Below are 26,743 nucleotides of genomic sequence, written 5' to 3'. Positions count from 1 at the left end.
ACTTTGCAGGGCTTCAGATGGGGACACTGGAAAGGTTAGAGAACAAACCTAGGACCTTCTGCATTCAGTGTATGTGCCATTCCACTGAGCTATGGGCTTTCCCTAAAGGCAAGGATGGTGCACAAAGCACAGCCATGGCTTGGGGAAGGAGATGGGTTATGGCGAGGGGATTTCATGAGGGCCATCTACAGGGGCTTGGACACATTTGCCCCATTGGTCTGTTCTGTTCAAGCACCCTACAGGGGCCACTAGATGCTTATAGGAATCCCAGCAGCAGGACATAACAGCAACAGATGTCTACCTGGGAGCCAGTCCCACTGGTGTATACAGGCCAAGGACAGAGGCTAACAATAGAAGTCCAACAGTTAAGGAAACATGGTCCAGGTTCAATACAGCAAGCCAAGTCCAACTTCCAACAGTCAGGCCAGGTTGCCACCTCTGTAGCCAATTCAGGATCAGGGAACCTGGGGTTCAGTCCCCAAAAGCAGGCTTGTGGAGCTCCTAGGGCACCCAAGCTGTGGTCCATGAATATGGGAAGTTGAGCAGACACAGCGCCTCAGCTCTGCTTTCTTTTTATCACTTGAATCTTGATTGCAGCACCTGGGTTTGAAGGGGCATGTGACCCCCACCTGTCCGGAGCCTAATGCAGCTGAGGAATCCCACACCTCCTCCCTAATAAGCCCCAACTGGCCAAATAGTGAGCTAGGCTGTTGGTTCTTGCCTGTCTCAGCCTCCTAGAATGCACCTTCCATTGCCCCCGATGCCTCAGAGCCCACCATGCTTATGAAGTCAGGGCCTCCTCTGGCTCCTGAAGGAACGTCTCCACCCCCATCGTTCTGCCTGGACACTGAGGTCCAGCACTGAGAACCTTCTGGCAGTTCCCTTACTGCGAGAAGCAAAGCTACAGGCAACCATGCAGAGGGCCTTCTCAGTAGTGGCGCCCACCCTGTGGAATGACCTCCCATCAGATGTCAAAGAAATAAACAACTATCTGACATTTAGAAGATGTCTAAAGGCAGTCCTGTTTAGGAAGTTTTAATGTCTGATGTTTTAATATATTTTTAATCTTTTGTTGAGCAGGGTATAAATAAATAAATAAATAAATAAATAAATAAATTATTATTATTATTATTATTATTATTATTATTATTATTATTATTAGGGCCTTGCCCCTCTGTTTCCTGTGCACTGACTCCCCCCTCCCCTCACCATCCCCTCACTGAGTTAGACCTACTGACCTGGTGTAATTCTTATAGGAAACCAGTATCTGACTTAAATCCAAATTCTCCAAAGTAATGAAGACTGATGTTTTATTTAGTGCTGTCCAACAGTGACTTTTCTTGCACTTTAGCAGAAAACTGGCTTGTGTCCCAAAGGATCCAAGAGCCAAGACGTACATTTCTGCCTCTTATTCAGAAAGCCCTGGTTCTTGAACATTAGAGATGTGGTTCTCTGGTTGACATTTCTTCCATAGTCCCACACTTCTGACTCAACTCAGGAAATCTACTGTATTTCATGTCATGCTTTGATTAATAACGGGTGAATTCGCCTTGACTGAGTCAATTCAGAATTGACTCAGTATTTATTTATAAGCTTTCTTGGCAAGCCTTAAAGAAAGAACAACTCCCCTGTTTCTGACTGGGTTGACATGCCTACTCAAAAGCAAGGTCCACTGAGCTGAATGGGATTTACTTCCGGGTAATATAGAATTGCAGCCTTAGCATTCTCTCCTGGCTTGCAGTGTTGACACAGGTGTGCTGATGGGATGAAGAAAGGCTGCAGCATTTGGAACTTTTTAGTTCAGAGAAAAGACAAGTGAGAGGTGACATAATACAGTGGTACCTTGATTTTCGAACGTAATCCATTTCGGAAGACTGTTCAAGTCCCGAAACGTTCAAAAACTAAAAATTCAATATGGAAGCCACATTTCCGGTTCGACTTCTGAAGTGCGTTCGAAAACCAAAGCATTTCCTTCCGGGTTTATGGTGTTCAAAAACCGAAGTTCATCAACAGAGATGTTTGAAAAGCAAGGTATCACTGTAGAAGTTTATAAAATTATGCATGGCATTGAGAAGGTGGATAGTAATTTTCTCTCCCTTAACTCACAGACATCCAAGGAAGCTGAATGTTGGAAGATTTAGGACAGATAAAAGAAAGTTCTTCACGCAATGCATAGTTAAACTCTGGAATTCACTCTTCCTGGAGGCATTAATGGCCCCCAACTTGGATGGCTTTAAAAGAGGATTGGACAAATTCATGGAAGAGAAGGCTATTGAGGGCTACTAGCCATGACGTTGATGCTCGTACCTACACAGTTGGAGGGAGCAATTCCTCCAAGTACCAATTGCTGGAAACAACTGGAGGGGAGAGTGCTCATGTGCTCGTTTTCTGCTCCCTGGTTTCTCACAGGCCTCTGGTTGCCCACTGTGAGAACAGGATACTGGACTATTCTTAGGTTTCAAAGGGAGTGGTGGTGGGGAAAGTGCAAATACAGGGGCTGATGTTAAGCCAGTACAGAATAGAGAGCGGTGTGAACAGTAACTAAAATGCTAGTTAATGAAACAATGGTAAACGTGCTAAAATACGTTGTGTAAACATGGGAGGCTATGCTGTGAAAAATCGAACATTCCTTGGCTCCTGCATTGCTGGATCTCTGATCAGAAAACCAAGGGTGCCAATGAGCCCAAGGCATGCGTTGAACATTTATTTCCTTATAACCATAGGACCCGAGGTCCATCTAACAGGCCTGCCATTCCAATGCACTTTAAAAATCATTAACAAAAGGAACTGATACTGAGCCAGTTCTTTTTCCAAGTGTAGACTTTAGCCCAACCAAGTACAGCCAATTCTTTACTGGAAGCTAACTCGGCTATCTGTGAGATCAAAGGCAAGAATTTTTATTATGTCACAAGATTCATCTGCTGAAGTCCAGTAACTGCTAAGAAATCTTGCACCTCCTTCAGTGTCTGATGAAGAGGGCTGTCCCCTACAAAAGCTCATGCCACAAAGAGCCGGCTAGGGACATTGTCACAAGCGAGAATAAAAGAAACTCTTCAATGCAACTGCAAAAGTGTAAAAAAAAAATGCTGAGAATTCATATTTGCTATACAAGCACTCTATACCTTCCCTTCAGCATAAAGAATGATCATAGCCAGACAATCATATAAATAGTGCGAGAAAAGATCAAAGGGGATTTGATGGCTCATGTGTGAAAACAGGCTGCAGTCCTGAAGACACTAACTAGGAGGTAGTGATGATGGAGGTAGAAATTTGATTCAGGTTGATTTTAACACAAAACAACCCAGCTCTCCAAAACATTATGCAAATCAAAACATAGCTAATCTTCAAAATACACGCTTCTTTGAAATTTATGATATGGTTTGTCAATCAAATAATATGTACAATAATGTATTTGTTATGGGGAAATATATTGTTATGACTTTGTGGGTGCTTGACCTCTGCTAAATTCAAGTTACCAATAGGTGCTAGAACTTAATTGAGGTTTGTGTGTTAAAAGTGTGTGTCACGCTCTTACGCCTTAGAATCTAATCTAGACCTGTGTGCATTTAAGCCTGTGTATTAGACGTTTCTAAATCCTCTGGAATTAAAATGTGTTAAGGATTGATTAAGCCAAGCTGGTGTGTCCTGTGATATAAGAGCTAATTAAGGCAAACTAATTTCCTTAGGACGGGATGCGGGTGGTGCTGTGGTCTAAACCACAGAGCCTAGGACTTGCCGATCAGAAGGTTGGGGGTTCGAATCCCTGCGATGGGGTGAGCTCCCGTTGCTTGGTCCCCGCTCCTGCCCACCTAGCAGTTCGAAAGCATGTCAAAGTGCAAGTAGATAAATAGGTACCGCTCCAGTCCAGTGGGAAGGTAAACAGCATTTCTGTGCACTGCTCTGGTTTGCCAGAAGCAACTTAGTCATGCTGGCCACATGACCCGGAAAATCTGACTGCGGACAAACATCGGCTCCCTCGGCCATTAAAGTGAGAGGAGCACTGCAACCCCAGAGTCGTTCACAACTGGACTTAACTGTCAGGGATCCTTTACCTTTACATTTTTAATTTACTTGGAGATGATAGCCTGGGGTAATGATCTTTTAGCAGGGCAAAAGATCAAAAGAATGGCTCCTCTCCCTGTGTTAGAAAAAGCCAGAGTTTAAGGACTTTATGAGTTAAGCAATGGAGTCAGTAAGCAGTGGGCTATAGAGTCAGAGAGCAACGTTTGGGATCTGTTAAAACCCCAGCCTATGGAAAAAGCCAGAACCTCTTGGAGTGTAATGCTGTACACCCCTTCACTGTATGCTCAGGTTTTATATATGTGTAGATGAACCCTATGCCTCAAAGATACCACAGTCTCTACTGTGCCTCATTTATCCAAAAGGAAATACAGACCCTTGGTAAGAACACCTGGAATCTTGCACTGCTGTAGAGATTGGGGTGATATGTAACAAGTGGGAAATTGCTTGCAAAATGTGTTTATCAGGCAAAATTGCATTAAAAAATGTGGCACATTAGGAGAAGGTTGCGCTAAAATGCTGACAAATTTTCATGAGGGTTTTTTTAAAAATTGCAGAGAACCAAAGTGAAGAATGAAAAAGTAGTGAAACTGCAATTGACAGATTCATCAATCCCTACCAGGATTGAACACAGTGCAATTTACATAGAAGACATGCATAAGATTATATAGTTTGATTACTGTTAAATGGCAATTTCCAGAGGTGTACTCATAAACATTTTATGGCATAAGCTTTCATGGACTGTAGCCCATTTCATTGGAGGCATGAAGTGTTTTCCTCAGTTGCTAATAACATTTAGTACATTTGATGAAGCAAACTGTAGTCCATGAAAGCTTATGCCATTAAAAAATTGTTACTCTCACAGGTGCCACAAAACTATGTTATTTTAATTAATGGCAGAATCTTCTGTGCCGAAGCAACTGTACATAGGGCCAGTATTAACATCTCAACATTAGTCTACCTTCTCCTGGACACTAAACTCCCATTCCTTTGTTGAAAAATCGTTGTGGATTTGTCATTGGGACTTGTCATTCTTGGTGTGCATTTGCCCCTGCCCTCCAACAGAGAGCAAACAAACAAATATTATTTCCGAATGGAGCTTTCAAGAAGAAAACTGGAATAATTTTACCTCTGGGCATGTTCAGAGCTCAGAGTGTGTTCTCCCAATTTCACAACGGAACAAGTAGACAAACATGAGATTTGGAACACTTTCTGGATTAGCCCTTGTGGTTGCTTTTCCTCCCAAATAATTTAAAAAGGCCAGGTTAGGCATACTTGTTTAAGCGTGTGACTAACACTGTATGCAGTTTGGCTATGAGGCTCACTCAGAAGTTCATCGTGGCACCTTGGGCATTGGGTTGGGAGGAGACCCTGTTGTCCTTGACATTCCATGAAATGAGAAATGGAAAGGAAGGGATACCGGTCACATCAAGGGAAGGCCCTTAGCTCAGTGGTAAAGCATTTCCTTTGCGTGCAGAAGGTCTCAGGTTCAATCCCAGCTTTTTCAGGTAGAGCTGGGAGTGTCCCCTGCCTGACACCCTGGAGAGCCACTGTCAGTTAGTGCAGACAAAATGGCGCTAGTTGGACCAGTGATAGAAGGCAGCTTCCTATGATCCTGTGTTCACCATCCATTATGGCTGTGAAATGTCCTATGATGCATATAGGATATGGGATTGAGCAATCAAGGTTAGCTAAACCGGTTTCTCTCTCCTTCATCAAAGGACTCAGCATTTTCCTCCCCAGAAAGATTTCCTGTTTTCAAATATCATGTGTCAATAACATTTATACTTTCATGCCCTATTGCATCAATGTGAGTTATGGAGCAAAGTGGAGTGGCATTTGTTTTAAAATCCTTCCAGACCATTGTACCACACACTTTCCCCTTCTTTCCATTAAGTGGAAATTCATAAGCTGAGAAATGAATTCCAATCTGACAGATGTATTGGTTCCTCTGATATATTTTGGATTTTCAAAATGTGAGTCTCTTTGATCAGAGAACTGGAAGCATCAAGCTTGAGGTAACAGATATTATTCTACAGAGATGCAATCCTAGCAAATGGACTCTTCCTCCTATAGGGAGATGGCAGTTGGGGAAACTCCTGTATAATTTATTTTGAAGACTGAGGAGAACATGAGTATTATTATTTGTATCCCACCTTTATTTCAAAATAGCTCAGAGGAGCTCTTTATCACAATCCCTCTATGAGATAGTAAGATTAGGCCGAGAGACAGCAAGCTGCTCAAAGTCACTCAGTTGAATACCATGACTGATGCCACCCCCCCCCCCCAATTTGGTTTTCTTTCTGCTGAAACAAGAGATGGGCAAAAAATACCGTTTGGTGCTCATTTCAACATGAACCTATGTAATCTTTTATTTCTTCAGCCTTGAAAATTTATTAAAAATCAAAGAACCCAAAACTTCTCTCTCTCTCTCTCTGTCACACACCCACCCACCCACACCTTCTCACATTCTATCCACACAAAATAATCTGAACATGGTATTTTAATAAGCCAAGGTTTAAAAATCCACAGAAGCATAGAGTATAACCTGAGTGGTAGCCAGTGCAATTCTTTGGTTCACCATGATTGAAATGAAACAGGATATCTGTTTCTCTTAAGCCTATTCTGCTTTTAAAAGACTGCTATTTAGCACACCAAAGTTTCAATTATGTAGGTTCATATTCAATATTGCTAGTATGTAAGAGTGAATAAAGGTCTATAATAAATCCTTGAATACAGGCTTATTCAAGTTTATATATCTTATCATACTATTTAAACCTTTCACAACATTAAAAAAATGGCCAGAGCAAGAGATCCAGTATTAAGTAGGGCTGAGATTGTGGTAATTCAGAATCCTACTGCTATTTCTAAATCCCCTGGAATCAGCAAATGTTAAGGGCTAATTAAGGACAAATGTTGTCCCCATCTTTTAAAAGGGGGAAACGAAGACCCAGGTAACTAGTGACTGGTCAGCTTGATGTTGATACCAGGAAAGGTCCTAGAACAGATCATTAAATGTTTGGTCTGTGAGCACTTAGAAAAGGATGCTGTGATTACTAAGACCCAGCATGGGTTTCTCAGAAACAAGTCAGGAAAGACAAATATAATTTCTTTTTTTGATAAACCTTGGTGGATCAGGGGAATGTAGTGTATCTTGATTTCATTAAGGCTTTTGACAAAGTCCCCCATGAGATTTTTGCAGAGAAGTTGGGATTCAATATGACCTTAACAGATTGGAAAACTGGGCCAAAACTAACAAAATGAATTTCAGTATGGACAAGTATAAGATTCTGCACTTAGGCAGGAATAACCAGCTGCACAAACATAAGATGGGGGACGCCTGGCTTGCCAGTAGTACATGTGAAAAGGATCTAGGGGTCTTAGTAGACCACAAGCTTAGCATGAGTCAATAGTGTAATGCAGCAGCAAAAAATGCTGCATCAAGAAAAGTATAGTGTCCAGATGAAAGGAAATAATAGTAATAGTACCACTCTATTCTGCCTTGGTCGGACCACATCTGGAATACTGTGTCCACTTCTGGGTGCCACAATTTAAGAAGGATATTGACAAGCTGGAACATGTGCAGAGGCGGGCAACCAAGATGATTGAGGGTCTGGAAACCAAATCTTATGAAGAATGGTTGAGGGAGTTGGGTACGTCTAGCCTGGAAAAGAGGAGACTGTGAGGAGATATGATAGCCACCTTCATCTAAATGTCGCATGGAATGTCACGTGGAACATGGAGCAAGCTTGTTTTCTCCTGCTCCAGAGAGCAGGACCTGGACCAATGGATTCAAGTTAAAAGAAAGAAGATTCCAACTAAGCATCAGGAAGAACTTCCTGATGGTAAGAGCTGTTCGACAGTGGAACAGACTCCCTCAGAGGGTGGTGGACTCTTCTTCATTGGAAGTTTTTATCAGAGGTTGGATGGTCACCTGCCATGGATGCTTTAGTTGAGATTCCTGCATTCCCTTCCAACTCTATGATTCAGTGTTTACTGGCATTTGGGCCTCTATGCATTCAACACCTGATTTAACCACAGTCCTTGGTAGAAATTTCTCTAGTAACGATTCGAAACTGCCTGCAGTGGTCCATATCTTTCCTTTGCCAACTCGCATTTCTATGTTCCCTTGTCTTGCTTTGGCTACATTTGCCCTCCATTTCAGCCGTCTTGACATTGCCATTTGTGTAAAAGGTCCGAAAGCCACAAAAAGGTCTGCTTTATAGCGTGTGCACTTATCTTTTGAAAGGAATCTTGTTTTCTGATGTGTTTTCCCCCTTCTGTGAAAAAACATCCTCCCATGTACCGCCTTGATGCAAGGAACAAAGAGAACTTGTATAAATGAACAATATGGCGGTGCAAAACAAAGGGCAGCATAGAAGCAAGAGGGCTTTTTTCTTTTCTAGGCACCCCGCCTCCTGCAGAGACTAAAGCTGTGCCATACAAACAACACAATTCAACTGGATTGAAGAGCTCCCCAGAACTGAACTGGCAGGAAGCCTAAAAGGAAACCAGTCAGGAGATCTGCCAGCCTGGGGTGGTGACACTATGAGCAAATAATGTAAATTAAAGGAACAAGGCTGCACAATCATTACATCCCAAAGAAACGTGGTAGGTTTGTAATGCTGGTTCCCAACTGAGTCTCATGAACAAATCAGGAGCCGGACCCTGGTGCATTCACTCCTTGCTTGTGGCTCCTAGAGTAGGAATGGGGTGGATTGGATCCTTAATTCCCCCACCCCGCTTTGGGTCAATTTTGACAGGTGGGCAGGGTTGGCCATTTCTCAAAGTCCAAAGTCCATTTGAAGTCCGTTTGCAGGCACAGCAAACAAAGAGAGGCTGTTGACTGCAAGCCCCTTGACTGCACTAGGGAGCCACTTCTGGGTGGGTGGTCACTGGCAGAGGGGACCCCCGAGTGCTACTTTCTCACTCGTTAGTTCTTGACGAGCTAACAATGAATTAGCTGTCGAGAACATCAAGGAAATGACTGCACAAAAGCTGAGTTTGCCGACTGCAGCATATTGTAAACATGGCCTCTCTTGATAGGTTGTTTGTGTACATTTACTCTGCACTTTCCTTTCTGCCCCCTTGTCTGCTTTGGCTGCTGCAAGAAGCTTCTTTACAGGGTCCAAAAGTTGACACACATGCCCTTTGTTTTGTTTTTAATTTCTGTCCCCTGAATCCAACTCCGAATAATGCTTTGGCAGAAAAAGCTGCTGCTGCTCATGTGAGCTGCAGGGAATGGAATGGTGGGGCACCTGACCTCCAGTTGGTTGTGTCACTGCTGCTTACCAGGAGGTAATGGGAGGGAAGGGGTGGTGAGGTCAGCATGGTGCAAACACACTGGCAGAACCAAGTCGCTGCTGCATGTAAGCCAGGCACCCAGCTTTCATTTACCCCCTAACTACCTACCAAAGCCCCCTGATCCTTCTCAAAAGCTGTTCCTGAGGGTTGGGGGACTTCCCCACTGAACAGTGGGATATGGCAAGGGCTGCAATAGGCAAAGAGGATTGGCAAATCAATGAATCAATCCCAAACACTTTCAGTCAAACTAGGGGTGAGGAACCTTTCCAGCCCAAGGGCTGATTTTCCTTCTGGGTATTCTGAGGGTCACATGCAAGTGGTGGGTGGGGCCAGGGGTTAAAAGTAGGCAGGACAATTAATGCGGATCTGGTGGTTGGAGATTTCCTACAACTGCTATCTTTTCAAAATATCTGGAAGGAACAAGGTTGGGAAAGCTGAGCTTTAACAAGATTTAGAATGGAGAGCCAAGTTTCTAAGGAAGCAGCCGTGCCAGGGTAGAATAATAGAATTGGAAGTGCCCCTAAGGATCGTTTGGTCCAATCCCCTGGATCAAACCTGCAACCTTGGCATTTTCAGCAGCATGCTCTAACCAACTGAGCTATCCAGGGGTTCACATTTCTCTTAAGCTGCTGCAATGAATTTTTCTTCCTTACCAATACCTCCCATTTATTATCAAACCATTTTGGCACAGATGGAACTTTGATAGATTTCTAGCTTAAGAACAGAAGGATTTTGCCTGCCCTTATTAGAAACACAATAAATCATTCTGAATATACTGGATATTAAGGTCCATAAATTCCCCCCAGCAAAATTACACCTGGCTTCAGCAGCACAACTATCTGCTGATATCGATAACCTATGGGGCACACTGAACATTTTTCATGGCTCTACACTTGTCCCAAGATTTCCTCCAGACTATGCTTGCGCTCCGGCAATTCTCACAGTGTGAGATTGCATCTCAGCGAGGAGAAAACTGAACACAAAAGTTTAAATACACAATTTTGCTCCTTCTGCTGCTTATTATTAATGTATTGAATGATAAAAAGAAATTGCCCAGGATGCTGATTGCAGAGATTAAAGATTAGGAAGGAAAAAACTATATGAGATTAAAAGGCACTTCCCTGTAGGGATTTGTAACAAAAGAGGCCCTGTTTTCACTAGCTTGCTACTGCCAACATTCAGCCTCCTTGCTGGAGATGCTTAAGAAATCATATCTAAGGTGACTTTGTTCCACGGCAAAACAGGAGCCATTAGATAACAAAATGGAACAGAAGCAAAGATTTGGCCAATGGGCATTTGTAGATGCATTTGAGTGAATTTCTGCTGAGATTAAAAGAGAAGAAGTAAAATGTTACAGCATAAATTATACATCCCAACACACTTAATTACAGCATAGCTGTCTGCTGTACAGCTGCTTTATTCATCAGCTCAGTTGATCCGTATGTCTGAAAGGACACACACACAAATGGTGGTGCATAGTTTCAAGTCCGGAGAATTTCCCTAGCCTTTCTTTGCTGAGTTTTTATACTACTTCAGATTATATAACATAGGTCTTTGTTGAATGTTTTGCTTGCAGAGGGCCTGCAATGCCCCCTTCCAAACCCTTGAATGGAGGCATTTCCACAGTTGTTCTCTACAGGTCCTTTGACACCATTTCATCCCTCTTCCCCACATTTTCTCTCTCTTCAGGTAATCCAGTCAGTTGTGGCTATATGATGATGTTCCAAAGCTAGTTCAGAGGAAGGACAATGAATCATGGCCTCACTCTGAATGGACAAGACATGTTACCTTTCAGATTTGACCACATGAAGCCAATTCAGATGCTTCCTGCCTTCATTTAGGGAGGGAACTCCATGCTCTTGGTCACAGATGACATACAAACATGCAGTAAACACTGATGTGTAATGGGATCTTTATTCCAGAGTCATGGCGTACCATGGGTTATACTTTACACAAGTATATGGGAGAATTAGTACTCGGAGTACCAAACAAAGCTTACAATCAAAATAATATTCAGCTTAATTATAAGAAAATAAAATAAATATTGATTACAGTGTGGACTCTTATATGATGGGAAAGGACTGGTTAAGCAAGAGCACCTAAATTAGACCTGGAGCTTGGTTACAGCTGGGGCAGGTTGACTTAGAAGGAACCAAATGGAAGGAAGGGATGCCAAACAAAGAAATGGAGCCTAATTACTAAAATCATCCTCATCCTCATCATCTTGCCCATCTGGCTGGGTTTCCCCAGCCACTCTGGACAGCTTCCAACAGAATAAAAAACATAATAAAATGTCGAACGCTAAAAACTTCCTGATACAGAACTGCCTTCAGATGTCTTCTAAAAAATGTGTAGTTCTTTATCTCCTTGACATCTGATGGGAGGGCATTTCACAGGGAAGTGAGATCACTATATGTTGGTAGCAGCAGTAGAAGCATGACTACAAGGGCAAGCCCAATACATTTTGCTACCTGAGGCTAGGGATGGATGAATCTGTCAGTTCTGATTATCTCAGTTTCTCCTTTTTCCAATCTTTAATTCGGTTCCCTATATTTCTGCAGGAATTTACATTCCTTTTTTTGTTTAAATCCTCCAGAAAACCTCTTAGCATTTTAGTGCAAATTTCTCCAAATAATCACATTTTATATGTGGCTTTGACAAAGGTACGTATTTTTGCAAGCAATTTCCCCTAATATAACACATTATGAAATTTCAATCAAGGTTAGCGTGTACAAAGGAAAGCTTTCTTGCTCCAGCTGTTCTAAGAGACATGCTTAGCTTTTCCCAGGCAAAGTGAAAATAACTGGAGTCAAAATGCTTAGAAGAGAAGCATGGCTGAATACCTCAACAACAAGTGTGCTTTTATTCTGAAGAGATGTCCCTGCCTTTTGGCTCACCAAACTCCCCAAAAGGGCTAAAATAAACAATAAGGTTTACAAGAGAGCTACTGGCAAGATAATCCTCTATAAAAATAATGATTGTATACCTATATACCTGAAGGAGCATCTCCACCCCCATCGTTCAGCCCAGACACTGAGGTCCAGCTCTGAGGGCCTTCTGGTGGTTCCCTCACTGTGAGAGGTGAGGTTACAGGGAACCAGGCAGAGGGCCTTCTCGGTAGTGGCACCCGCCCTGTGGAACGCCCTCCCATCAGATGTCAAGGAAATAAAAAACTATCTGACTTTTAGAAGCCATCTGGAGGCAGCCCTGTATAGGGAAGCTTTTAATATCTGATGTTTTACTGTTTTTGATGTTTGATCTTTGAATTTATTGGAAGCTGGCCAGAGTGTCTGGGGCATTGCAGACAGATGGGTGGCATATAAATAAATTCTAAAGATGGGGAGGACTTTAAATCAGGAGACAGTTTGACAGACACCCCTCACTTGGATGACTATCATCCTATAGGTATAGGAAGAATGTGAAGTCCTGCCCACTATGGGTCATAAATTAACAGGCTTCTCTTGTCGTTAGCCCTCCACGAAAGTAACTCGTCCACTTGCCCAAATATTTTTATTTTATTGTCAGCACATCAGTGGCTGTATTTACGGAGAAAACGGCCTCAGTTTTGCAAAGCTTCCTAGCCACCTAGAGGGGATATTTATTCACTACAAGCAACCAAATGCAGGCTTGCAAATTGCACATTGTACGTTCCCAATCTTGATTTAGTAAAGCTGCACAGACAATTAGACCCTGCGTACTACTGATGAATAAACAAGTCAAGACGACTCAATATCTCTAGGGAAACATGGTTTCAGTTTGAATTATGGATAATGCTTTTAAATTATTAATGAAACAGTTGATGAAGTTAAAATGACAGCTGTTTTTCCATACAGGTTTCCCCTCCCACTTTAAGTTCCTTACAAATGACACCTCAACAGCCTTCCTGAAATATACTCGGAGTCGGGTGTGAATTTCATGCTCTTTTGTCAGCTCATAGTAGCAATGAATGAAATTTTCCCCAAAACGTCTAGCTATATATACATTATTTACCCAATGGGCCCCGTGTGATTGGCTAATTCTGGGCTGCTCCTGTAGGCCAATCAGGTTGCGGATTCACCTTCTCCAGAAGCCTGATTGGCTGCTCCTGCAGGCCGAACAGGTCGCTGATTCACTTCCACCTGGAGCTGGATTGGGTGGCTCCTGCAGACCAATCAGACTGCTGCATTCTGGATCCTATTGTTCTAGGATTCAGCTCAGTACATAATACTTCCCCAATGTGGTACCCTTCTGATATTGCTGAACTCCAACTCCCATCAGTCCCAGTCAGCTTGGACAATGCTCAGGGATGATGGAAGTTCCTTCACAGCTACGAAACGAGTGACAGTGAGATGGTGCAGGTTTAATTACGGAGCCTGACCATCCACGAGGAGGCAGGTTTGTGTCTCTGGAACAATGTGGTACCCAATTAGTATACAAGTGGTTATTCTTGATCTGGATATTCCTGTGACAGTAGTGCCATTCTGATTCTTCACTCCTCGATGGGAGATTTCAGATTTGGCAATGAACATAAGAAGATCACTGTGGAATCAAATGAAGGGACCATCTAGGCCAGCCTTATAGCCTCACAGCGACCAAGAACTGGACTTTCCTCTGGGAAGTCTGAAGCAGGACATGAGAACAAGGATGCTCTCTGCTTGTGCTCCTCAGAAACTAGCTTGCAGTAGGGCTACCCACAGCCCCCCGACCCACCCCACAACTCAGATCTCTTCCTCCTTGCCAGTCTGGCTCACCCTGGCCTAACAGATGCAGTCCCAACTTATTTTTAGGGGTGGAGTGGGGGTCATGTTCAATTAAGGTAAAAAGTGACAATCCCAAATTAAACATATGCCCAGAAAGGGGGGGGTAGTCTCCATTCTGCAGGATGCTCCTTTGCGAGTGGTTTCTCTGTGGGGAAACCACTTGTGAGTGAACACCCTGAACCTCACAGGATCAACAGGTGTTGAGCAGAAGCCTTAATCCTGTTGATGTCAGGAAGGAAGGAGAACCATGCACCACTAGGCTCCTACCTTCTCCTGGGGAGATGGGGCCGGTGATCAGGTAGGTCTTGGATTTCCTGTTAGTTTCCCCACCTGATGCCCTGCCCCCTGATAGCCTCAGATCGCTCTGGCCCATCCAGCCCAACCCATCTTCATATCTGTTCAATCTCAACCCAGTTTGACTGATGCCTCTGAATATGCCCAGTTTGGCACACAGCCCTGCTGTTCAGAGACATACTGCCCCTACCATAGGAGGTAATATGTAGCCATCGTCACTAACAGCCATTTGATTACAGCAGTCCTCTCCTACTTGGTGCCCTCCAGATGTTGTTAGACTCTCTTCAGTGCTATTTTTCTAGAAAAAACTCAGAACTCACCATGACCCCCCTCCTTCTATTAAAATGGCGATAGTGCCCACCTGAGAGGTACCAGAACTGAGTTCCTCCTGTTGTTTGGGGCTAAGGGGAGATTGGAGAACAACAGTATCTGGAGATACAGGCTGGGGAAGGTTGGTTCATATGCAGTGGTAACTTGGTTGTCAAACTTAATCCGTTCTGGGAGTCCATTCGACTCCTGGAATCGTTTGTAATCCAAGGCGTGGCTTCCGATTGGCTGCAGAAGCCACATTCGCACATTCGGCTTCTGAAAAACTTTTGCAAACTGGAACACTCACTTCTGGGTTTGTGGTGTTCGGGTACCAATTTGTTTGGGAGCCAAGCCGTTCGAGAACCAATGTACCACTGTATTCTTAAATTTGGTCTCTCAAATTTCAGTGGCACCCTGTGCAACGCTAAAATCCCCCCCCCCCAACTTTCACACTCCGTTCTACAGCATTATTGTGGTGTCTTTTGCAGCATGGTGCCCAGTGCCAGTGCACTGGATGTGCCACCCTAAAACCACCTCTGCCACCTCTATCAACCTTCTGCACCAGCAGTCTATAAGCACCTATTTAACCAGTGTGAGTAGACAAGTTAGTACTAGTCAAAAGGGATCCAGCATGGATGCTAGGCAGCTGCAGTTGGATTCAATCAGAGGAGTGAATGCCTTGCAGGGGAGGTTGATGGAGGACCCTGCAGTAATTTTCCATGCCTGCTACTTCATATCTGTTCAATGTTCTTTCTTTTCAATTCCAGACCTTTCAGGTTTCTGTCTAATCAACATTTAAATTATCTAAGCTGCACAGTAGCGTTGCCATGGCAAGCCCAATAGGTTACGGCTAGATAAGTCACTGTTTTTGTAGGACTTGTAAAATAGGAAGAGAAATGTGCTGGAGTAGTTCTTTGAAAAGAAAAGAATGTGAAGAAGGTAGAGGCCACAGAATACCTCCATGGTCAATGTTATTCATAACCTAAATGCAAAATGGCAGGGAGAGAAGCCACATTTTCTTTTCTAGCCTTTTTCAGTCTCCTCCCACCACCACCTTACACCCCCTTAGTATTCCCATGAAGCTGTCCAAGTTGCAATATTTTTCTTTTTTCTTTTTTTTAAAAAAGAAACATAACTTCTAAGCCAAAATTCAAGCATGAATCATTCCTTTCTTCTCCTCCCTAAGCTTTTGATACCAGCCAGAGAAAGTTTAAACAATGCTTTTTTTTCCGTCTGAGGAGTTGCCAAGCCTGGCAAAATGAGTAGGACTTTTAGAAGGACTTTGTTCATGAGAGGCAAAAATATTATATTGGAGTAATTTATCCTGAAGGCTACAAATGGCTCCTTTAGTTGGCTCTAGCCTCAAAGGCAACAGGGATCCCGCCCCTATGTCCACATCTTGATTAGCAAAGTGAAACACAGCGAGCAGAGAGGTTTGTGGCCAAATGCAGTCTCCTTGGGCTGAAGAACTGTGGCTCCAAATCACTCATCTCTTTAATAAAGGAAGGAAGGAAGCTGCTTATTTATATATTTCATAATATTTATACAGTGGTACCTCGGGTTAAGTACTTAATTTGTTCCGGAGGTCCGTTCTTAACCTGAAACTGTTCTTAACCTGAAGCACCACTTTAGCTAATGGGGCCTCCTGCTGCCGCCGGAGCACGATTTCTGTTCTCATCCTGAAGCAAAGTTCTTAACCTGAAGCACTATTTCTGGGTTAGCGGAGTCTGTAACCTGAAGCATATGTAACCTGAAGCATATGTAACCCAAGCTACCACTGTACACTGCTTGATTGTAAAAAAAACACTTCAAAGTGGTTTACAAACAAGTAACACGATAAAACCAAGAGAAAAACAAAATACGTACAACTAGCCATCATGTTCATTACCAGCCATGTTAGCGTGTGCAAAGTGGCAAAACTGTTGGGGACACCAAACACACTGCTAACAAGAACACAATGCAACTGGTTATATTGGCTACTATGAAATGCTTTTTTCGGGCCTAATTTCAGCAGGAGGAAGGGTGGGGAAGGAGGCCCTGTGGGTGCCAGGAAAGGCCTCTATGGGCTCTGGTGGGCCCATGGGCACCTCGTTGCCAACCTCTGAGCGAGTCAGAAAAACAAGATGGTGACTTACTTTTTTTAGGGAAAACAGCCCCCCCCCCCCCGAGGCAGAGATTGTCAGGATGACTCTGCTCAACATCAGAGTCAGCATTCATTCAGCACGCCTGAAAAGGTACTCAGAGCCTAGTTCAGAGCTGGCTAACTGGGTCATAGAAATTCATTGGCCCATCTAACCTAATATTGCCGACGCTGACTAGCAGCAGCTCTCTCCCTATTGGGAGATGCCAAAAATTGAACTCAGGACACTCTGCATGAAAAGCAGTTGCTCTACCACTGAGCTACAATGTTTCTGCACCTAAGATGGATGACAAAAATGATGTGCAGTTTCATAGGCAGCTGTAAAGGCATCATCTGAAAGGCAAAGAACTCAAAAATAGCTCACTAGTGAGCCAAATAAATATTGGCTGTGGATTTCAGGAGATGAGAAGAGGAAAACTGAACAGATGGAGAGGTGAGATTAAGATGTTTGTGAGCATCCACTGGCAAAGAATGGCTTGAGATAAGACCACCACATTCCTCTCAGAAAGCAGAGACTCCCATCCTTCCCACATAATGATAGCGATGATGATCAAATCAGCTGCGGTCTGATAACAAATCTACAGACTCCAAATGCCTACATCTTTTCGTAATCCTGTTTTGAAATACATTTTTGAAAGAGCTTTTCTGATTTGGCCACCTGTTGTTGATTTTTTCTTTTTTACATCTCTTGAGCATTTCAGCAGATAACTAGAATAGGCTAAAACAATCTTGAATTTAAAGCTTTCCTGGAAGCCATGAAGGAGACGGTGCAGGCTGGTGTAGGAGGAACAATGCAGTAAATTTAAAAAATAATAATAAATGGGGGTGGGCCTGCATAATGCTGGCTAACTACTTGGTGGGAACGGGCATGGAATAGAGTATTCTGGAATAGGTCATGGCTCAGGACCCCTGAATAGGAAGTGAACTGAGCAACTCCACAGGGAAATTCCTTGCAGACCTCTTTGGCCATGGCATTCTGATAAGAAATGAAGGCCCAGCTTCGTTCTGCAACCTTACCACCACTGAAGCAGAGAGGCTAGATGTTCAAAGCATGCCTCATGTAAGTGGCTCGGAAATGAGTTCCACATTACCAGTCATTTGTGATAAGGAAAACCAACAACAAATCCCTAGAGATATAATTTGTGATTCACTTCAGCTTATTTGGGGAAAGGGGGAAAATGGCTCAATTTTGTATAATTCCAAATCTGTTCACTGCACATAACTGTGATTTATTTTTCTTTGAAATGACCATTTTTTTTTGCCTGTGTGCATCTCCAGATATGACAAGGACCATGAAAGGCATTAGCTAGGTCCACAGTCGGGGGGGGGGGGGGGGAGGCAGGAGTTTGAATACTGCCTGCCAACACAGGTGGCAAAACATAGCCCTGGCATTTGCTAGTAGCTTAGTAGCAGGAAGGATTCTCAAAGGGCTCTGGGGGCAGCAAACTGAGTAAGAGGCAACACCCACTTTTTCCTGAGTGAAACCGTCTACTCTCTGCCAGATCTTTTGGTTTTAAATTTCTCGGTAAGTTGTAACAGAAGAGACATGAAATAATTCTTCACCGAACCCTCTGTTTCAATCATCTTAAAGGCTATTATGAACCCTTGATAGATAATTAAGTGGGTTCTTTTCATATTCTACTTTTTTACTTCCATATTATGTGACAAGCATTTTAGAAATGTCATCCCTCCTTGACGGCATCTTGTTATGTAGCGACAACCACAAGAGATCACATTTGATGGCATTCACAACATCACCAGGCATTTACTTCTGTTCCCATTTTACATCACACACCTGTATGCACACTTCTTGTCAGGGCCAGGCCAATCCTTTAACGGCTATACCTAAACCCCTCTGTATTTATATTTCTGGGAGGTGTATTGTTTTCCACCTCAGGTTTCCGAAGGTTCGGGATGGACCTGGAGAGTGCAGCGATCAGAAGATAACTACAGGCAGGCAATGACTGGTTGTCGTATGATGCCGAACCCATAAGTGACCCTAAAATGTCACTAAAACAGCAGAGCGGGGGTGGGGCAGAATGATTTATGCAGCCCCCACTGACACACGCAGGGGTCAAGAACATAACCCCCGTGCAAAACGAGGATTGCCTATACTCTGTTTTTCTTTGAATTGGTTAAGCTGAGAGATGGTCCAGAATCATCTACTGAGCCTTATATCTGAGTGAGGATTTCAGCCTGGGTCTCTCTGGTTTGAACCCCCTACCCAGCACTGTAAAGGAAGAAGATATGTATTTTTAAGAAGGATAGCTTTCTCCCATATGTCACTGAAGGTCCTGCTCCAGAAATCACTCTATCAGAGAGCAGGGGGCCAGGGCCAGGGCCGTCTTACCCATAGGTGCTAGGGGTGCAGGGCACCTGGGCGCCGGGCTTTCAGGGGCACCAGGCCAAGAGTCTGGGGCCCAACAGTTGAGTCCGGGGAAGAGCCCGCCTGTTGGTCAGACTGCGGTGGCAGGCTCTTCTGCTGCGGGTGGCTCTGCACTGCGAGTTCGGGGACGACTGAGGCGGCAGGCCAGCTCTGCCCTCCTGCATGCCTGGGACTGGGCAACCTGGGGAGGGGGGGCTGCTGGGCAGATCGCTTTTCCTTTGACATCCTACCGTTTAGGCATCGTCAAAGCAGTGTGATTGAGGCAAGACTTCAGGGAGGAAGGAACTTCTGATGCTTGTCTTATTCCTGTTACTTTAACAGGTATAGCTGAGATTTTGTTTTTGTTTTTAAAAAAGCATTGCCTCAGTCTTGTTGCCTTGGACACCTTCAGCACAAAAATGGGAAGGCCATATGGTCAATAAGTAAATAAACTACAAGTCCAAGCTCCCATGAGAGATGCTGCGCCAATTCCCAATAAAGATCCTATTCCTTTAGGTGTCTGAAGAGGGACCAGAGGCTTAAACATATACACCTCATAGGTGTATAGCTAACTTGGGTAGGTCCTACCTCAAGCTCTGGAGACCCTGTGACCCTGGTTAGTTTTCAGCTTCACTTCAATAGACAAACAGAACGTTTCATACTTCTTCATGTCAGTTCATCCTGCTTGTTGCCTTAAAATACTTGTGCCTACCCTTCAAAAAACTTTTCCTGGGTGCCATACATTAAAATATCACAAAACAACAAAATCCAACCTATTTTTTTTTTTTTATTATTATTATTATTATTATTATTATTATTATTATTATTATCTGCTGAGTAGTGTTGATCCAGGAACCTACAGTGCAATCCTAACCATGTCCGCTTAGAAGCAAGTTGTATTCATTGAGGCTTACTCTCAAGTAAGTGGAGGTAGGATTGCAACTTAAGGCACAATGGCTGGGAAAGTTGAGGGGTTATAATAGGCTTGGGAATCTAAACAAGTCAGAGTCCCTTGATTCTTTCAAAATAATTTTCTTGCTAGAAGGACTAGTGGGGCTGCAAAATTCAAAGCAACAGCACAGAAAATCTGGGTACAAGTGATAATGTATTAGTCTCAGTTCTTCTATTACTTATTTCATACACTGTCAAGCCCCTACACAGTAAAAGTGAATGCAGCAGGAAATCTCATTTTTCAATTAAAGATGCTGGTTTAGTGAAAAGTAATAATCATAAATCTTCCTTCCACTGCAGCCTCCACAGCAACAGTATTTCATTTCAGCATGAGTAACTGGGATGCAACCTACAAATTTTCGCAAGTCGTGAGCAATGCAGGAAAAGAGCCCTGTTTACTTCATACAATTTAATGAGTACAGTTTCACTTATTTCCAGAAATAATGATATCCACCTAATAGAGTTTAACTATTGATTTTAATTCTGCAGTATAATTCTACTCATATATGAGAGCGCAGCCCTGGTGTTTTATTAAATGGAGCTTTTTTCTCTAAAGTTGTGCCTAAGTGGTGCTTTTATGCAAATCTCCTTACCGGCATGATTTTTCTAAGCTTGCTTCATATGATGATGCCATTAATTCTGCCAGCCTGAGACCCATTTCAGCAGTGCATTCAGCCAATATCACATAAGGGTAGCCAGAAAGAACTCTTCCCCACTTTAGATCTGCAAAGTATAATAGTACCGATAGAACAGCACTGCTAGGAAGAAGGAATAGTGAGGGTGTGTCGAAGAGAGTCACATTCACACCATACACTTAAAGCATTTTTATGCCATTTTAATTATAATTTGTTAAGCATGCTGAGAATTTTAGCTCCCCGAGACGCCTTCTAGCAGCTTTCAGCACCTTTAACAAACTACAGTTCCCAGATTCTTTGGGAAGAAATAATGACTGGGGCAACCCAGTCAGATGGAAAGGGTACAAAAGAATTATTATTATTATTATAATTATTATAAAGTGGTGTAAGAGTGCTTTAAATGTATGGTATAGATGTGGCCTTAAGGTTTGGCGATTAGCAAGTGATGTATTGTCTCTAGGTCAGCCTTGCAAGTCAAAACCACACCATTTAAGAAAGCCTCAGAAACAGTCTTCTATCTACACCTCTGCTCCTTTTCAGTTTTTCAAGTCCTTTTGTGTGGTTTGAGAAAAAGATGGAAGAACCACAGGGAAATTACAGAACAACTATTCTAGTCATAGTTAAGTTATTTATATACTGCATTCCCCAGAAACACCTAAGTCTAAATACAGTAGTACAATAGCAGTGCATAGTATAATACCACTTCAGCACACACAGGTCAACACTTAAGATTTCATTTAACATACCGGTACATAACTAGTTAAGCATGGATAAAGCTCACCAATAGGTCAAGTAAAAAGCATGCAATAATTTCACATCCAAATGCATTCCCAAAGCTAGCAGCCACGTCCAATATTTTATGCCTTAGGTAAAAGTAAAGGAACCCCTGACCATTAGGTCCAGTCGTGGCCAACTCTGGGGTTGCGGCGCTCATCTCGATTTACTGGCTGAGGGAGCCGGTGCACAGCTTCCGGGTCATGTGGCCAGCATGACTAAGCCACTTCTGGTGAACCAGAGCAGCGCATGGAAACGCCGTTTACATTCCCGCCGGAGCGGTACCTATTTATCTACTTGCATTTTGATGTGCTTTCGAACTGCTAGGTTGGCAGGAGCAGGGACCGAGCAATGGGAGCTCACCCCATTGCAGGGATTTGAACTGCTGACCTTCTGATTGGCCAGTCCTAGGCTCTGTGGTTTAACCCACAGCGCCACCCGCGTCCCATTTTATGCCTTACCCTCCTCCAAATTCTTTTGGAAACAGTTCCCCTTAGAAGGTGCCTGGAGCTCCTATGCAGGGCCAGGTGAAAGCAGTCAGTCAAGTTGCAATAACAGAATCTTTCTCCCCTCCCCTGCTCCATAGATGTGAGTGAACAATGCATGGTCCTAAGTGACATTTTGCGCCCAAGATGCTACAAAACCTCTTTAGAAGCATAAGCTGGAGATAACGTAGCTCCACTCTGCTCCTCCCTAAGTCCCTTCATCTTCTGCCCACCATGGCTTGGCAAGGTTTAAAATCCCTCCATGCTGACATCCAGGTCAGACTTCTGAACTTGTCTTGTGAAGTGTTCTGACACAAATTCGGCCCTCTGTCAGACTTTGACATCATACTTGTCAGTCATCATGTGACCAGCAAGCTTGACTTTTTGACAGCTGTTATTAGGCAGCTGGTGAGAGGAAACGCATGGTGGATACTTCCTCAGAACTGAACGGATTTGGTACCAGATTGTGTAGTCTGTTGATTACTGACTGAGGTGCCACACAGGTGGTCTAAAAACTCGAGGTGTGCATTCATTTTGTGAGCAAACAATTGAAACAAAATGAGCTTCATTTGTTTCATGCATTTCTAGTATGCAAAATAACGAAATTCCATTTGTTTTACTTCTGTTTTACAATTAAGCAATCAGAGGAAAGTTTGTATGAATGCAATTCAGATGAATGAAAAAGGAAAATGCTACCCTGCTATAAATTGGTTGTTCTTAAAGGGACAGTGCATGGTTCATTCTCTATGAATGATTACAGAAAGCTGAATGCTGATAGATTCAGGAACACAATGCAAAGTCAAACTATGGAATTCATTCTTACAAAGTGTAGTGATGGCTACCAACTTGGATTTAGCTTTGCTGTGTTAATTTGACGCATGTAGTAGGAGACAAAACCCTGTTTTCATCCTCAACTAAGAGGTTCAATTTGCTGATAAAAGCCATTTCCTCTCTTGTTGAGGAATGAGGCCTTTCAGATCATACAATGTAGCTGAAATTTGGGTCTTAGAATAGCTTAAAATCAGGGCCTCCAGCCCATGCTTCTCTCAAACTCCAAAGCGGAGCTGCTGTAAGCACAACAAATATTCCTTTGCATTGTTGGCTTAAATTCAAGCAGATGATGCAAAGGATGTCCTTTCTGCTGGCATTTCTCGAGATGCAACAGCAAAGGAAATGTTTTACGCTGAGCCTCCTGAGGTCATTGTGATATCAGGTGATATCCACCTGTCAAACTAGCCCACCAAGGGGAGGGGTTGTCTAATAAATGAGCTATTGCGGACATGTTTTTAGGGAAACTTGTAAAAGAGGGAGAGAGAAGGCAGGCAGAAATTGGACTTTACAGGAATTTTAAGGTCAGAAAACTATTGCCTTTGTCTACATGTTCATATATAAAATGTATGCAACCACATTCAAAATGACCCTGTTTATATATGGCTGCTTGAAACCCAGAGGCTCCAAAGAACTTCTGTTTCTTTAATTTTGTTCTGTAAAAGCTATTGAAGGGAGGGGAAAGGGAGGGAGGCAAAGACAGTGATTGTTTATTGAACCACCCAAAATAAGCCCACAAGACCTATAATTCCTCTTCCCTCACTGGTAAAAAAGCATATAAAAATACTAACTTGCAAGAAAATGAAAGATAAACAAAAGGAGGGAAACAGTAGAAATATTTCCAATGTCCAAATTTAGCCACAGGCTGTATCAACTACACGTTCCTGAGGGATTTGAATGATATTAACTTTGTGGGTATCCTTAACTAAAAGCAAACCATTATTTTCACAAAGAGTTAGGCTTGGCATTTCCTTTTTGTGTGGAATGAATGCATTATTATTCAATAAATGTGCAGTTATTTTCCTTAGTTGCTAGCTTTCCTGAGAAGCAGTGCTTCTTCTGTGGGGTATTGCATGTCACCAAGACTCAAGTAACAATTGTCCCTGGCCTAAAAAATGCAGTTTTGCATAGAATATGAATTCTCCATAGGATAGGTGTAGATTTAACATCAAACCACAGTTGGGCATATTTTGATCAGGCTCAGAATTCCCTCCTCTCTCTCCTCTGCTTCTCAAAGCTGACTGAGATTCTCTCTTTCTGAACCTTGTTTATGGCAAACCATGGTTTCTTCTTTCATCCATCAGTGCAAACTATGGTTGAAAAAACAAAGTATGGTTTGAGATTGCTTGCAAACCACAGTTTAATCCTGGTTTGCAATACTTGTTTGCACTTGTTGACAAACCATTGTTTGCATATTTGGATGAAAGAGTCGTAAACAAGGATCACAATGAGGAAATCTTGATGTGCATGAAGAAAGAGGGAGCAGGAAGATGGAACTTATGAGCCTGAGATTTCTCAGCTCTTGCTCAGGTAACACCAAACCATGGTTTGTTATAATGTCTGAACCTATGGTACAAGGCCTGAATAGGGCACTGGCTGGGATGTAAAATGGGCCCTCATTCAGTAACTGAGGGAAAGCTATTTTTTTAAGAGCAGATGCTAATTAACACCAATTAGCTAGAAGAGAGCAAGACCAAAGAAGTGGAACCTCCAACAAGGCTCCTCCTACTGGAAACTGGCAACCCTCCATGAGCTGTTGCCACCTGCTAGATTTCCAGCCAAATTATGCAATGTGTGAAGACTGTGCAAACATTATAATGTTAATAATGCTGCATTCACTGTTGCCAACTTCACCGCTCAGAAATGATTTCTCAACAACTCTTATGACTTACATTTTCTTTAGCCCTTTTCCGTGAGCTGAGCCTTGAAAAAGGGAGAGAAAAAACTCCACAACTCCAATCCACCTTTGGAGGTCAACTTCAAAAGGGATATTTCTCCCCGTTGGCTGTTCTGTGTTCCCATTCCCCCACCCTACAGTCTTGTAGTTTCCCTCCTCTTATCATATACCAGGCACAGCTAATTAACCAATGGCACAGCAGGATACCCCCTCCAATTCCCACATATGCAAAAGAAGATAAGGAGCCCATATGAACTGCTGTGAAATCCACCACCTTAAAATAAGTGAAGACTTCTTCTTCTTCTTCATGAATGGCTACCCCACATCCATGTGAAGTGTGTCTTGGGAGCACTGAAGCAATAGCAGAGAGATGGGAATGACTGGCAGAAATCCCCCATATGATACAGCTAAGGCAACGGTGGTGCTCAATATGAAGAATCATATCTAGGCATGCGTTGGCATCAGTGGTGGTTGATACCCCTGTGGCTGCTAGGGCAGAAGGCAGGTTGACTAAGGGTAGGTTAAGATTACCAGACGTCCCCATTTCCCGGGGACAGCCTGCGGATTTACAAATCAGTCCCCTGACAAAATCCCTCTATTTAGTAGGAAGTTGAAAAGTGTCCCCGGATTCATTGGAAAAAATCTGGTAACCTTAGGGTAGGTGGAGCAAGAGCCAAAGCCCAGTAAAGCCAACAGATTCAAGCTTTCTCCCCGTTCTACAAAAGTAACACCAAGAAGGGAGCTAAAAACCACTGGTTGCAAGTAACAAGGCAGGGAGGTGGGGCTGGTTGAGGCCAGATTGGGTTTGTATGGCAGAGTCCCATTTGTCCTAATGGACCAGCCTTCACTGGTTGGAATACATCAACAGCTTCTGATGTCCACTGCCAGCTAGGGACACAGGAGGATCTGTTGTACATTGGTTTATATATGGATTTTAGTGGTTCAAACCTGATCAAGCTCTGCTTGTATTTGACTGCCTTTTGCATCAAGCACTGAATTATATCCAAGCCACATATGCATTGTCCATCTTTTTAAAGCTAGGCTAATTATTTGCAATGATTTATATTGTTACGTTATATAATTTCTTCAAATATCTCAAATATTCTTCAGATATCTCAAGGGCTGTCACATAGAAGATGGAGCAAGCTTTTTTTTCACCTGCTCTGGAGAGTAGGACTCGAACCAATGGCTTCAAGTTACAAGAAAGGAGATTCAAACTAAACATACAGAAAAACCTTCTGACAGTAAGAGCTGATAATAATAATCATATATATTATACATATCATACACCTAAAAAAAATCAAGTCTCATGCTGCAGCACAGTTTGATAAGCATACTAATATAAACATATTTTTATAGAGTTCTATGCATGGTTATATGTATCTGTTTATGTGCCAGGTACTTAAAGAAAGCTGGAGTTTATTTGTGTATATTATGGGTACAATAATGTGTATAATATGCAAGAATTGTTTGTATTTTTAGCAGAATGGGAGGGGAAAAAACCTTTCCTACTTGCCAAGATTAAGATGGGAATTAGAAAAAACCACAATGCTGTGCCGATAATCTTGACATCAAGATTTTCAGAAAATTCCATCCTTACTGCCAACTCCCACTGCTCTGGGTCCTAGTGCTCCCCTGCCTCCTTTCTGCCTTTCATCTGCCCTGAGGGAGAGAATGCTGATAGAAGCAGGGGGAAAGGAGCAGCAGCATTCACTTGCCTTGCTTTCTCCTCCTGGGTGGTTTGAGGTGAAGGGGGCCCAGAAGAAAAGGGCAAGCCGATGGGCAGTGCAGAAAGCCATGAAGATTGGAGAGGAGGAGGAAGGAAAGTCACAAAAGACATCATGTACAAGGGTCCACCAAAACCTGAACCAGCTCTGTAACTTGGAAGCAGTTGCTGTTTCCCTAGTGTCAGCCATGCCACATCTCTGAAGCTGTGTCCTTCTTTGTAAGGGACAGTCCTCTAATTTGCAGGTTCTCTATTTGAGGGCTGTCTGTCCAAGTC

This window comes from Podarcis gaigeae (assembly GCF_964106915.1).
Source record: "Podarcis gaigeae genome assembly, chromosome: 4".
NCBI lineage: Eukaryota > Metazoa > Chordata > Lepidosauria > Squamata > Lacertidae > Podarcis > Podarcis gaigeae.
Note: the sequence above shows the minus strand (reverse complement) of the source record.